Source organism: Quercus lobata, chromosome 3 (genome assembly GCF_001633185.2).
Source record: "Quercus lobata isolate SW786 chromosome 3, ValleyOak3.0 Primary Assembly, whole genome shotgun sequence".
NCBI lineage: Eukaryota > Viridiplantae > Streptophyta > Magnoliopsida > Fagales > Fagaceae > Quercus > Quercus lobata.
The window spans coordinates 73942379-73955762 of NC_044906.1; positions in this window are offsets into that span (position 1 = coordinate 73942379).

The window sequence follows — 13384 nt, forward strand, 5'->3', positions numbered from 1 at the left end:
GTCTTAACATGAAATGGGCTGGGGTCATAAACTTTCTAGCCCCACAATAGCCCCTCAAAATCCTGTTGTCCGACCTTTTGGTCGAAGAGGAGGGTTTTAGTGATGTCGGGCTCAAACCATGGCTCGCCCAGCTCTGTACTTTATTAGTGGCGGGGTTTCTCCATTTGCATGGGAGGTGCGCCGGATTATAAGACATCCCTCTAGGTCTACTCACGCGGCGTCCTCGACGTTTCAATGCTCGAGGCGCGCTTTTAATATGTCCCCTTCACGAGGTCATTCAAATCTTTATGGTTGCAGACGGTGTGGGAAATTGAACCAAAGCCGTCTTGTCTATAGCATTTCTTGGAAACCTGCATAGATTAAATGCCAGTAATTTTCCCTCTATATAAGTAGGATAAGAGGTTACTCCCTTTATGTATAAACCCTTCGGCCCCTTCAAATTCCTGATCCTTCAACCATATTCACAGTCTTCGTCTCCAGTGCAATCAACCCTTAGAGCAATATGTTTGAGGCACGAACGGGAATGAAGGAACCACACCCAGTCCAGAGGCACTGGATCCTTCCGAGGCTCAAGGTGGTGCGGTCTGGACGGGGGAGGCACAGGCTCAAGATATTCCTCTGTTTTTACAAGGTGGGGGCGATATCTCCATTTCTTTCAGTCAAAATCCGAAGCAGGTACTGGCTGCGTCAGATTTTTGGTGCGGCAGCAGTGAGGCTTTTCGTCATCAGCACCATCTGCTCTATCGCGAGCACAACTAATATGGAGGTTCATCAACTTCCTATGTAGCCACCTACGAATACCCCGCTCCCTGCACATTTTCTTCAAAGGTGCTAGCCCCACGTTAATTTCTTTTGCTGCCTGAGTTATGGGCATGTAAAAGTATCGAGAAATGGTTTCCTCAGACAACAACTTTGGAATTGCTGCATCTCTCTTCTCTGTACCCCTTCTTCACTTCCTTATATTTTTTTTTTTTTTTTTTTTTTTTTTTTTTTTATGTAGTTAATTTTTAGTATAAGCTTATTCAAGCTCTTTCATTGTACGATGTACTTCCTCTTTATATTAATAAAAATTAACATTGCTTTATTTTGTATATTCTATCTCTTCTTTCTGAAATGGTTATGCCGTAAATAGACGTACTACCATATGACTTCCTTTTTTTATTTATTTATTATTATTTTTTTTGAACGATGTTTAGGGCCGAAATCCCAGTTAATAAAAAGACCTTGCTCTGCGTTTATTGAAACAATCCGGCACAATAATGCCGACTTGAACAAATGCTATTTAGGGCAAAAACCTTTATTTGAGAGAAAGATCTAATTCTGTACTTATTGGGCTATTCGGCTTGATAATGAAGTCCTAAAAAAAACAATACTTAGGGCTGAAACCCTTGCTAAGGAAAAGATGTTAAGAAAAAGATGTTATTATGAACTTGATAGAGCTGTTCGGCACAATAATGCAGACCTGAAAAAGCGGTACATACCTCAAACCAGCCGAGATGACAGCTGAATGCTCGTTGCGATGTAGGAGGTAACCATCCGAGGATGGGTGGTTCAAAAACGAATCGTCCATGTGGGCCGCCAAGTTCTTAGAATGTTTCGCCGCCTTCCTGATGGCTTTTGTAGCCTTGGTCCTTTTTTGGTATCCAGTCCGAGGACCGAGGTACGATCATGCCGAGCTCAAACGCTCATTTGCGTCAATTCCCTTAGAGTTGAGGCTCTGAGGACAGATCGGGATCTTCATTATGCCTAGGACTTAATCCGACTTTTAGCAAATGATCTTCCTGTAAGTCTGAGTAACCTAAAATTCTCCTTAAGTAGTTGGTTTCCCATAGGTTTGAGTCCGAGGACCATGCAATACCTTGGTTCTGTCCAAAACTTAGATTTTTTAAGTAGTTGGTTTCTCCATAGGTTTGAGTCCGAGGACCATGCAATACCTTGGTTCTGTCCAAAACTTAGATTTGTTAAGTAATTGGTTTCCCCATAGGTTTAAGTCTGAGGACCATGCAATACCTTGGTTCTGTCCAAAACTTAGATTTTTTAAGTAGTTGGTTTCTCCATAGGTTTGAGTTCGAGGACCATGTAATACCTTGGTTCTGTCCAAAACTTAGATTTTTTAAGTAGTTGGTTTCCCCATAGGTTTGAGTCCGAGGACCATGCAATATCTTGGTTCTGTTCAAAACTTAGATTTTTTAAGTAGTTGGTTTCCCCATAAGTTTGAGTCCGAGGACCATGCAATACCTTAGTTTTGTCCAAAACTTAGATTTGCTAAGTAGTTGGTTTTCCCATAGGTTTGAGTCCAAGGACCATGCAATACCTTGGTTCTGTCCAAAACTTAGATTTTGTAAGTAGTTGGTTTCCCCATAAGTTTGAGTCTGAGGACCATGCAATACCTTGGTTCTGTCCAAAATTTAGATTTTTTAAGTAGTTGGTTTCCCTATAGGTTTGAGTCCGAGGACTATGTAATACCTTGGTTCTGTCCAAAACTTAGATTTGTTAAGTATGGGAGGGATTAGCCCTTTGAGGGATTAGCCCCTCTACCAAGATGTGTGACGTTGATCCGCCGTGGAAAGCCCTAGGACCGTCCGCGTTACCAACGCTTCTAAGCGCAGCCCCTAGTGGAACTCTGCGTTGGGGACATGCTAGCGGGCTGTTGGAAATAATAGGAGGACTTCTTGCTCCACCGCCTGAGCCAACGCACAAGCCTTCCCACAGACAGCACCAATTGTAGGGACTCGATTCGTGACGATCCCAAGATAATATTAGGCTCCTACGTAAAGAGGGTCCAAACAATATCATTTGTAGAGTGTGGGTTTGAAAGGCTAGGCCTTGGTCACCGGACGGTGGTTTGGGTTGGCTCCGGTCAATGAATCTCGTCTGAGGAGTCTAGGGAACTTTGAGCTCTTGTTATTCTCCTTATCTCTAGGACACCATGGCTGGGAGGACTGGTCGTCTCCCCTCCCCCCCCCCCTTCTCACACTGCCTCTCTTATCCTTTTATACGGGCATTTACCCTCTTACCAGCGCCCACGTGTAATGCTCAACTTTCTAGGACTTAAGACTTGTCTTATCAGCTCATACCTAGAGTGGTTGGGGGGTGGTTGCTAAAGTTGAAGGGTATGGTCCTGTCAGGTGCAGAATGCTTTATTGCAGTATTGGCAGCCTTTTACTTGTGTTGTTTCCGCACTGTGATCACTCTTCTTTTCAGGGGCATTTATGGCCAACCGAGCAGGAGCTCGTCCTCGGCCATTTCCTTAGGCCGTCCTTGACTCCCATGGTGCGTCCTCGGCCCTGTCTCTCCTCGGCGCAAGCCTTGGGTCTTAACATGAAATGGGCTAGGGTCATAAACTCTCTAGCCCTATAGTTTCTTATACTTTTTTAAGAGCAAATCCTTATTAATTGATGAGAGTAACTTATCTTTAATGCTAAAATTTTTAGCCACTTACTCCACATCCATAACAAAGTCTCACAATTTTTTTTGTTTTATTATTATTATTATTTTTGGTTAAAGGAAAGGCTCTAGGATCCACTTAGATTTATTTTTTGGTGGTGTTGTATTTTTTTTTTTTTTATAAAAATTTTATTATGGCAGTTATCAACTTTTGTTTATTCCTAATATGTAGTTTTTTAATCCTAAAATTTAGCCACTTTCTATACATCCAAAACAAAGTTAAAAAGAGCTTAAATTTAAAATTTAGCAACTACCTTTTTTTGATTTATTATTATTATTATTATTAGGCTCCAGGATCCATGGTTTCTAATTTTTTTTGTTGTTGTTTTTATTTTATTTTATTTATTTATGGAAGTTATCAATTTTTGTATAATCCTAAAATTTAGTTTTTTAATCCTAAAAGTTAGCCACTTATTATACATCCATAACAAAAGTTAAAAAAAAAACTTAAATTTAAAATTTAGCAACTACCTTTAAAACCAAGAAAATGTAGGCAACATTTTTTATGGAGTAGTAAATTAATAATTAAAAAAAAAATTGTAAATTGAATCTCATATAGAATTATACAAATGATAAATATAGTTTCAATTACAAAAGAATTTTTTTTACAACAATTTCTTAGATAACAACTACTTCATGTGAGGTTTGAATCATACTATAATTCTTGTAAAGTCTCTCACCAGAACTTATCTAATATTCCATTCTAATGCCTCCTCAGTGCAATCCAATAAAAGTGTGCATACATTAACCTGAGAGAGATAAAAGACTTAGGGTTAAATATAAGGTTATCATTATTTTTAATAAACCAAGTATTTTAAATTTATAAAAAAGAAAAAGAAAAAGAAGAGGAATTTTATAAATGGAAACATTCTGAATGACTCTTTTCGTTCACAAACACGTTGAATGCCTTTGAATTAATCAACAATGATGGGAAAATGGATGATTGATGAGGTTAACTTCTCCCATAACATCTGTTGTTCTAAAAGAAAATAAGAAAATAGCCAAATGCTTCACAATCATCACAAGTAAACTACACCAAGAGCATCAAAGGAGAGAAAAAAATGACTAAGTGCTTTTAAATATATAAAGTTAATGTTAATCTGATTTATGCATTAGAGTTTGCAAATTGGTTGATTTCGAGAGAGTTATATTCTAATATGTTACTATTATTCTTTCATCCAAGTTATAGAGAATGAGCCTCTTATGTGGAGCTTATCCCTCATCTGTCATGTGTCTAAACAACTCAGCCAAAACCCCATATACGTTTCCATATTGTGCATGCATTCTGTCCACAACAACAAAGATTTGGAATTTCTTTTCAATCTCAATCCAACTCTTACCTGTTTCTTTTGCCACCCTATTTCTCTCATTCTCTTAGAAGTCCTTGCTCTCTCTTTCCATCTCCCTTCGGAAGAATATAGATGCTGCTGAAAAAACTGATTTGCAGCATATATTCCCATCTCTGAATCACCATGAATGCTACAAGAACCAAGCAATGCTTGTGAATTCTCAAGTAATCCATTAATAAAATGTTTTGCTTTAGTAAGAAGTCTTGCCCAGCCCAACAAGTCAACAACACAAGCATAGTGTTCCTATCTTGGACTGAACCCATGATCTTTAGCCATGGATTCCAACAACTCCATGCCCCTTTCAACTAAGCCGACATGGCAGCAAGCATGGAGCAAGGAAAGAAATGTAACATCGATTGGCTGTATGCGTTTCAACCTCACCTCTTCATACATTTTTAGTGCCTTGGAGCCAGCCCACAAGGACAAAAGATGCAATTAAGGAGTTCCATTAGACTGAGTTCCTTTGAGACAACCAACTGAAGACTTTGATCGAATCCTCCAAATCCCTGCACTTGGAGCAAATGTTTATAATTCCATTCCTGACAAAAGTATAATCACTAAAGTTCTATTTGATAAGCATGAATACTTAGTTCTCCACAACCTCAATCTCTGTCTTGTTAGTTATACTTATTTACTATCATAAAGTTGCCAACATTCTCCCACAAACATTAGAAATGATAATCAACTGCAACCCCTTTTTGCTGTATGCGTCTCTGAATAAACAGAACTGTATAGTGCAACAAAATTGAGGTGAGAAACTCTAACGAAGAGTACAAAACCCACTGCGAACTAAAATAAGAAAAGAGGAAAAAGATAAGGTAAGGGACCAAATCTAAAAAGAATTCACATACTTAAAATACATAAGGCTATATACAAGTAGGAACTCACTACTATCTCAGTTGCACCCCTTTAGCAATTGTTCACTTTCCAATGCCAAGTTCTTATGCAGTGTCTCTTGTTCCATCGGAGATCCTGCATTGCACTTATGTTTAATAGAGGACTTAGAAGTAAGAAGCTGGATAGATGGCTAATGAAAAAAACAAAGGATATCAGCTTATCACAAAACCTACTAAATCTAATACCTCACAGATATTGAACAAATACTGTATCTTGCTTGTGGAACCAAATAATAATAATAAGTTAATAGTAGTAAGATCATTTTGTCTTGGGGATCCGGGTAAAAAAGGGGGATGTGGGGAGAGTAATCAATAAAAAGTGATAGTAGGATCAATGTGAAGGATTATGGCTTGATTCTTACATCTTTGGCTGCTGTTACACCTCGTTTTCCAACCACAATAGGTTGTAAGAATTACAAGAGCAAGACGAAATAGAGGATCAAGAAACAAGCATTACAGCTTAATTCTTACATCTAGTGACTAAAGCTGTATTCGATTATTGCAAGAGCAAAAGCCCATTTATTTGAATCTACAATTAAGCCATTGGTCAACAATATATCCAACCATAATTGTGCCTCATATCCTTATAAACTTATCAGACAAATGGTTGACTCTGGCACTTCTTCCCATCCAATTTGTTGGGAAGTTAAAAGACAAATCTAAAGATCTGTTCTTAAATATACCAAAGGAAAATATTAAAGCATCTTTTCTTCAAGAAAACTAGGTAACATTGGCAGAAAATTTGAAGCTACTGTCAATTTGTTTAGCTGCTTTATTCCAGGAAACACTGGTGAAACTTTTAAGTAATAAATGTTTCTCAAAGCAAAAAAAAAGACAAATAAGCATGTAAAGTTGGAATTTCATTCCAGCATTCCTAGAATTTGTGGTTATCATCTCCTCTGTAAGACTTGACCTCAGTAGATTTTATAGTTCCACATAATTGCAAACAACATTAAAAGAGTATTCTTTACCTAGCTCAATGAACATTATGCGCACCATGGTAATTCCAGAGAGAAATAGTTGTCCGAGTAATGAACAAGACGAATTATTGTGTCCTCTCCTTCCTTGTGGTCGGTCTTCAAAGCATGAAAAGGAAAATCAAGGAAGAAAGCAACTCCTACATCGGCCCCATTTACTTCGGTAACCTTCAAACTACCATCTTCCTTTGTGAAACATCTGCAAATCCTCAGGAACAAACCAACCTCATGTTTTTCATCTGTCCTACTAGTTGCAGGTTCCATTGAGGCCATATCAAAATCACCATTACCTTGCTTGGCCATGAAATTGTTCATATATGTTAAACTTCTAGGGTCAGCTTTCTTAGTCATGTTTTCAACATCCATTTCAATTTCATAATTAGACATTTTGATGAAAACCTTGGATGTAATCTTGAGGTATTTTTTTTTTTTTTTACTTCTGTATGGCTCTATGGCTCCAGAAGCTTGTTATCTCCTCCAGACAGATGCAACCAGTAAAAGATCCTAGAAAAAATGCTAGTCTGATGTGTGGTAGAGTTTGAGGAGAACGAAGTAGACCGCCTTTGGGTTTTTAGACTTTGGATACTTCATCTCAACTATGGGTATTGTTTTTTTGGCTGGAGCAGAAAGATTTTCAAAAACTTTGTAGTATGGACATGTACCCTCTAGATCCCAGACCAAGGCTTCAACAGCTATGTTGATAATTCCCCTCCCCAAATGTAGTATTGACAACCTACTAATGGCAGGATCAGAAAACAATTGCAAAGTTACATACCATCTGTGGATGGTATCATTTTAAATAGTATTAAGTACAAAGAATGTCTTCTAATAAAATGCATTAGATATTCATTGAATTTCAAAATCCAATCCAAACTCATAAATTATAACGCTTATTAGTGTAGAAATTACCTCTATAAAATATGTAGCCAGATTCAGCTGGACATGCATTGGTTCTGCAGCACAGCAACAGCCATAGAAACCTACAGTTTGGTCTAGGAGATGATCATAAAATTGACCCCTAAGACCAGTCCAAGGGTTCTGTGCATTCCAAATCAGGACACCAGTGTTTTTACTCCACATATGGGGAGTCCAGCCCTCCGGCAGTACTCTATATTGAATGTACTTAGCCAGTTGAGATTGATGATCATTTCAAGATAGGCCACCAAAAAAAAAAAAAAAAAAAAAGGGAAAGAAAAAAAAAACAAAAAACCAAAGTCATCTAGAATTGATAGAGAAAAATTTTGATTCACATTTAAACAAAAATCATCAAGATCCTTTGAGATTCTATAAAGTTCAATCTGATCAGCACATTATTTTGGCTTTGAATAGGGTATGAATTTATGGTATTCCTATCTGATCAACCCACTAGGAAGCTTCTTAAACAATGGAATATGCCAGCCTTCTTGAGGCGTTGTTGCTCTGCTAGTATCTCCAATAGGCATCCCAACAAAACCAACCTCAGGATTGAATCCATAGCAGTAAAAATCATTCTTTAAAAATGCCAAAATAGGTTAATTGCAATTAAAAATTAAAACTGAACTCAACAAAGCCATTATCCTGAATAATTTAGTTAAATCATTGATAATGGCAATCAAAGATAGAATATAGAATGAATGCATTCACTAAAATCTAGACATAACTTTGAGGACAAGATATAGGTAATTTGATTAAGACAGTATTTAATAATGCAAACAAAGATTGCTTTGTTAGTACTCTACAGTTTAAGGTAAAAACCTTGTGGACAATTTAGGTCAGAGAAAATAAATACCCTAACAATTTTGAAAATAATTTTAAAAATCAACAAAGCCACAATTTGTGGTAATTTTCATTATCATGGGACTAACTTCAGTGACTAACGTACCATCAACTTATAAAGTTACAATAACACTATCATTCTTGGGAAAGTACTGCAGATTATAGTTGTTAGATTATTTCAGCTATAAAACTTTCTCTACAAAACTGATGCATCACTATATTTTTGGCATTCCTAGCATCTGACATTGCAAGCATCCTGTGACAATGCCCTAAGTATAAAGCATACAAATTTTGGTAAATCTGAAAACCTTGATGTTCCAGGATTTGTCTCAATTTTGAGGTACTATTGATATATATTGGGGTACCACTCCAACCCAAAAGGTTAGGCTGAAGGAATTAGTCCCAATTATGTCCATCAACTGCTCACTTTCATTACTATTTTCTCACGATGTGGAACTCAACCCACAAACATGCACTAAGAACACCTGCTGACTTTGGTATGGTTTGTCTTTCCTCTTCTTGTTGTGTATGAGAAAGCCAATAGTAATGCCTAGTGCTATTTGGTTGGGTAGTCTCCACAAAAAGTCACCAAACTGACTTTGAAGCTGTAATCTTTGTTATTTGTAACAAAGAGCACGTTGGGCGTATTTGGGGTTGGGTTTTGAGAATGTTTTGTGCCATTATTATAATCACCTTTGTTAGTGAAACTTTATCCTCGATGCCACCCTTGGACATATGTATAAAGTTGAACCATGAGGAGTAAAAATATAAAAATATATGGGAATTTGGCATAAAAAATGGAGTATGGTAAATTGAAATTTTATGTTATGCAAAAGTGTATGTTGCAGTCTCCTTGGAATAGGATCCTTAACAGGTAAAACAAATAGTTGTGGGTTACTATCAGAATCTGTTATCCTTATCCACAAACATCCAACTTGAAAACCAGAATTGTTGATTGAAGAACTCTCAAAATTCAATCTTGATTGTTACACATAACAGAGTTATAAAATGAATCCTTGAGCTGTACTATTATTTCAACTTTAATCAGCTTTCGCATCTTCAGAGCTCACCAGTTATGAAGGGGAGAACTAGAAGATTACACAAATACATGCTATCATCATTTGCAACAATAAAAGAAATGCTGAGCAAGATAAATAACAAACCATTATTAAAGGTAATGAAGAAATTTCACCATTACAGAATTGATCACAAATTTTTCCCCCATCTCAAGTTAAGAACATAGCTGCTTTCACATTCTTGTCATAAAAACTATATGCAATTCAAATGACTAATATAGTACATGCTTTTACTTTGATTATAAACTTTTACAATGCTACTCAGCTCAACAGATGGGTGAAGGAGCTATTTCTACCTGGATGGTGGCATTGTATCTCCAATGTTCCAATGGGTCCACTACCAAACTCAAAAAATGCACGCTTCTTTCTAAAATGAATCACATTGGGGAAAAAAATTAAAGCAAGTCAATGAATTGATCAATTCAAAGGAAAACCAAAGTTTCTGTTTTTGGTGGTTTCACAGCCTGCTTTTCTTAAAACTTATCTTCTTTAAGATTTCATGGTTGCCCTCATTGGCTATTTTAGTCATCACAAGTTTACCCTTCAATCAAGAAGATTTCGTCATACTTTGAATGCAACAAAGTTTCCATTTTTGGTATATTGGGACTAAGGAAAATAGTAAATACTTTTTGTTGAGGGCCATTTGTAGAGGCCCAGACAGACAGAAAAGTCCAATAATGAGGGCTACAAAGAATTGACAAAATAAATGGCAAGAAACCCATTAGGCCCAAGTGACAGGAATAATGGATCACAGGCCCAATAAATAAATAAATAGGTCTTGAAGAGGCAAGTGAGTTCAAAGAAGCCAGGAAAGAAAGAAATAGCATCTCATGGGCAGTGTATGAGGTAGAAAAGTGAGAAAGAGCCACTGCAGGTCCAAGACAATGCAAATTAAGAGAGTAAGGAGTTTATGGCAGGCCCATGAACCCCAAAGATAAGAATAAGGTTATTGGGCCGGGAAAGCCCAAAGAAGTTAGTAAAAGGCCCATGGGAGTGTGAAATTAGCAAATGGGCCGAGGAAGCCCAAAAAAAGCAATCGGGCCGTGGATGTCCAAAGGAAAGCCCAAAGGGAAATAGGAGTCCATGAGTAAAAGCAAAACAGTGCCTACAACAGGCCACTGAGAAGAGGGATATACGGCTGTCCCAAAAAGAGGTACAGCAGGATTAAATTATTACAGCAAGAATAACAGTCCAACGTTGCAGGTAATAAAGAAAGTCAAGAGTGGGCCAAAGAAATGCAAGGCCCATTATCATACAAAGCCCAGCTCCTGAATGGAGTGAGAAACCAAAGAGAAGCCCACGTAAAAGGCCAGAAAACGCAGACGGAGAGTCTCCAGATCACGGCAGACGCATGAGCAGTAGGCAGACTCTTGGACATATCTGAAAGGGAAGCATGCGCAAGACCCAGGCACCATGAGCCTGTATCCAGCCAATATAGGACGTGGTGGGGCCATGGGCCAGAGGTAAGAGGTAAAGGGGGTATGGTTTGGTGGTGGGGGGAGGGGAAAAGTCTATTTTGCGGTTCCTGCATAAAACTTTTTGGGAGGTATGTCCTGCTGGGATGATAGATCACCCAAAAGAGGCAAGTTTGAGAGCGAACCGTTGGGTGCATGCCTTGAGAGTAAAGAGAGAAAGCATTAATACCGTGGAAGGAAGAAATGTTACGGTATATAGAGAAACAAAACAAACATGCCTCTGTCTGGCAAGGATGGATGTCGCACAGACCTGGTGGTTGGCAAGTACGCCTAGACCAGACAAAGGTGGTTAAGGGGCAAAACAGTAAAACATTGGTCACGGCAAGCACTATAAAAGGGCCCTTGCCGTGCCTTGAAAAAAGGACCGAAAAAAAAATAGAGTATTTTATGGAGTGAGAAGAAAAATAGAGGAAGAAGAAAAGAAAAAAGATAAGAAAAAAAAAAGAGAAAAAAAGAAAGGAAACTAAGGAAAAAGGAGAGTTAGTTCAATGGGCATGCACCAATAGATCGGTTTCCCTCTCTCCCCCTTCAAATCTTGCTTTCTTCCAAGATGTAAACAAGGACTTTTCCTTTTTGGGCAATAACCATTTAGGTCCGACTCCCTCAAAGTCATTAATCCCCACGATAGGATCTTTTTCCTAGGAGATTATTTGCATTGAGAAGAGGCGTTCCCTCCTCTTTGGTTTTGCTTCGGCAGACTAAACTAAAAAACTTGATTTATGCCCATTTGATTAGTTCGTATTGTTTTCTTTACTTTTTTTTTCTGTGATTGGCATTATTATGACTGTAATCATGCTTTATTAGTAGGGAATACGTAGCCATTTATTTAAATAGTCAGAATACTCTGTTTTAGTTATTATTATATTTGCTTGCTGTAACTCGTCTGTAACAATTTTGCTTGCCGTAAGTTTACACCTGGCAGATAAGGCATAAGTTTGTGCACAAACCGACCCAAGTTGAGTTACAATTGGACCGGCCCTAGCTCCCTTACTCAGAAATACTCGGGCTCATCACCGCAGGAGGCAGCCCAATACACCATACACAAAAAAAAGGCCCCTACACATTTTATAAGAAAAGTCCAGCTTTACATTTTTACATACAATTACTTCAAATAAATTTTATATTCCTTCAAAGAATTTTTAATTTAGGTATAACTAATAATTATGGTTGCAACAAAATAATAAGCATATTTACTAGAAAAATATAGTAGCAATTTTTAAATTTATGCAATTAAAGACAATGTTTCTAAAACCATGTGTCAAACTGGTTTGGGTAGGATACACCCCATACGCGACCCAAAATGGTCACATCATTGGCAACTGCCCAATGCCCAACAACCAAACACTTGTGCGCCAACAACTAGCCAATGTTGTTCAAAATACCCAAACGCACCATTCAAAGCAAATTAGCCACAATCAGTCTCATCCAGTTACTTAAGAGCTACAGTGTTAACCTCATCCAATTCTAACATGGATCAAACTTAACTGATACAATTTTCCCAACTCAGATAAAGAAATAGTCCTCAAACATCACAAGCATTCTATAAGGACATCCAATTAACAAGACCCCTTTATTAGTACCATATCAGGCTATACATGATGAGGATTACCAAACACAACATACTAAGTGCGTGCCAGAAAACTCTCATAACATGGAATCAAATTAAAAATACATATTATCTTGAGGAGAAATGCCAATGCCGCCAATAAATAGTTCTTGACCCTAACATATTGTCCACACAATTAAAGGGTTCAATTTACAAATATTGCTACTAAAACCAACTAATCTCTTTTATGGTGCAACAACAAACAGCTTCAAATCAAACAATCACTTGAAACAGTACTTAGTCAAATTATGACCTTTATCAATAAAACATGAAAAAGATACATCGTAAGAGAAGCTTTCGGATATATATAGGATCTTTTAAAGAGATACAATATAAGAGCAAACAAGGAGGCACTACTCAAAGAATCATGTGTAATATAAAACATTAATATATAGAGGATCAAATATAATAGGGAGGTTTAAAATGCAGGATTGAATGACCTTATATAGCTTAAATGCTGCATTTTTCTTACTACTAGAGCTACAGACTACAGGTGTTTGCGAAAACATATGATCAATCAGTCAAATTCTAGATTTGACGAGATATTGTAGTAAATTTAAACTCAATTTTTAACAAGACTCTAAGATCTAAGTTTTATTTTCTTGATATAGTTATTGTGGTAAGTAATATCAAGAATAAGATGCAAAGATGACTTGTTTTAATGCAAACAGATATACTCACTAACAGTCTCAACTTAATGTTATAAAAGATGGGCAAGACCCATTTTTTAGAGCTGTAATAACACATTAGATTCAACAATAAATAAAAAAAAGGTTTAACGCAAAGAAAATATAAATACAAAA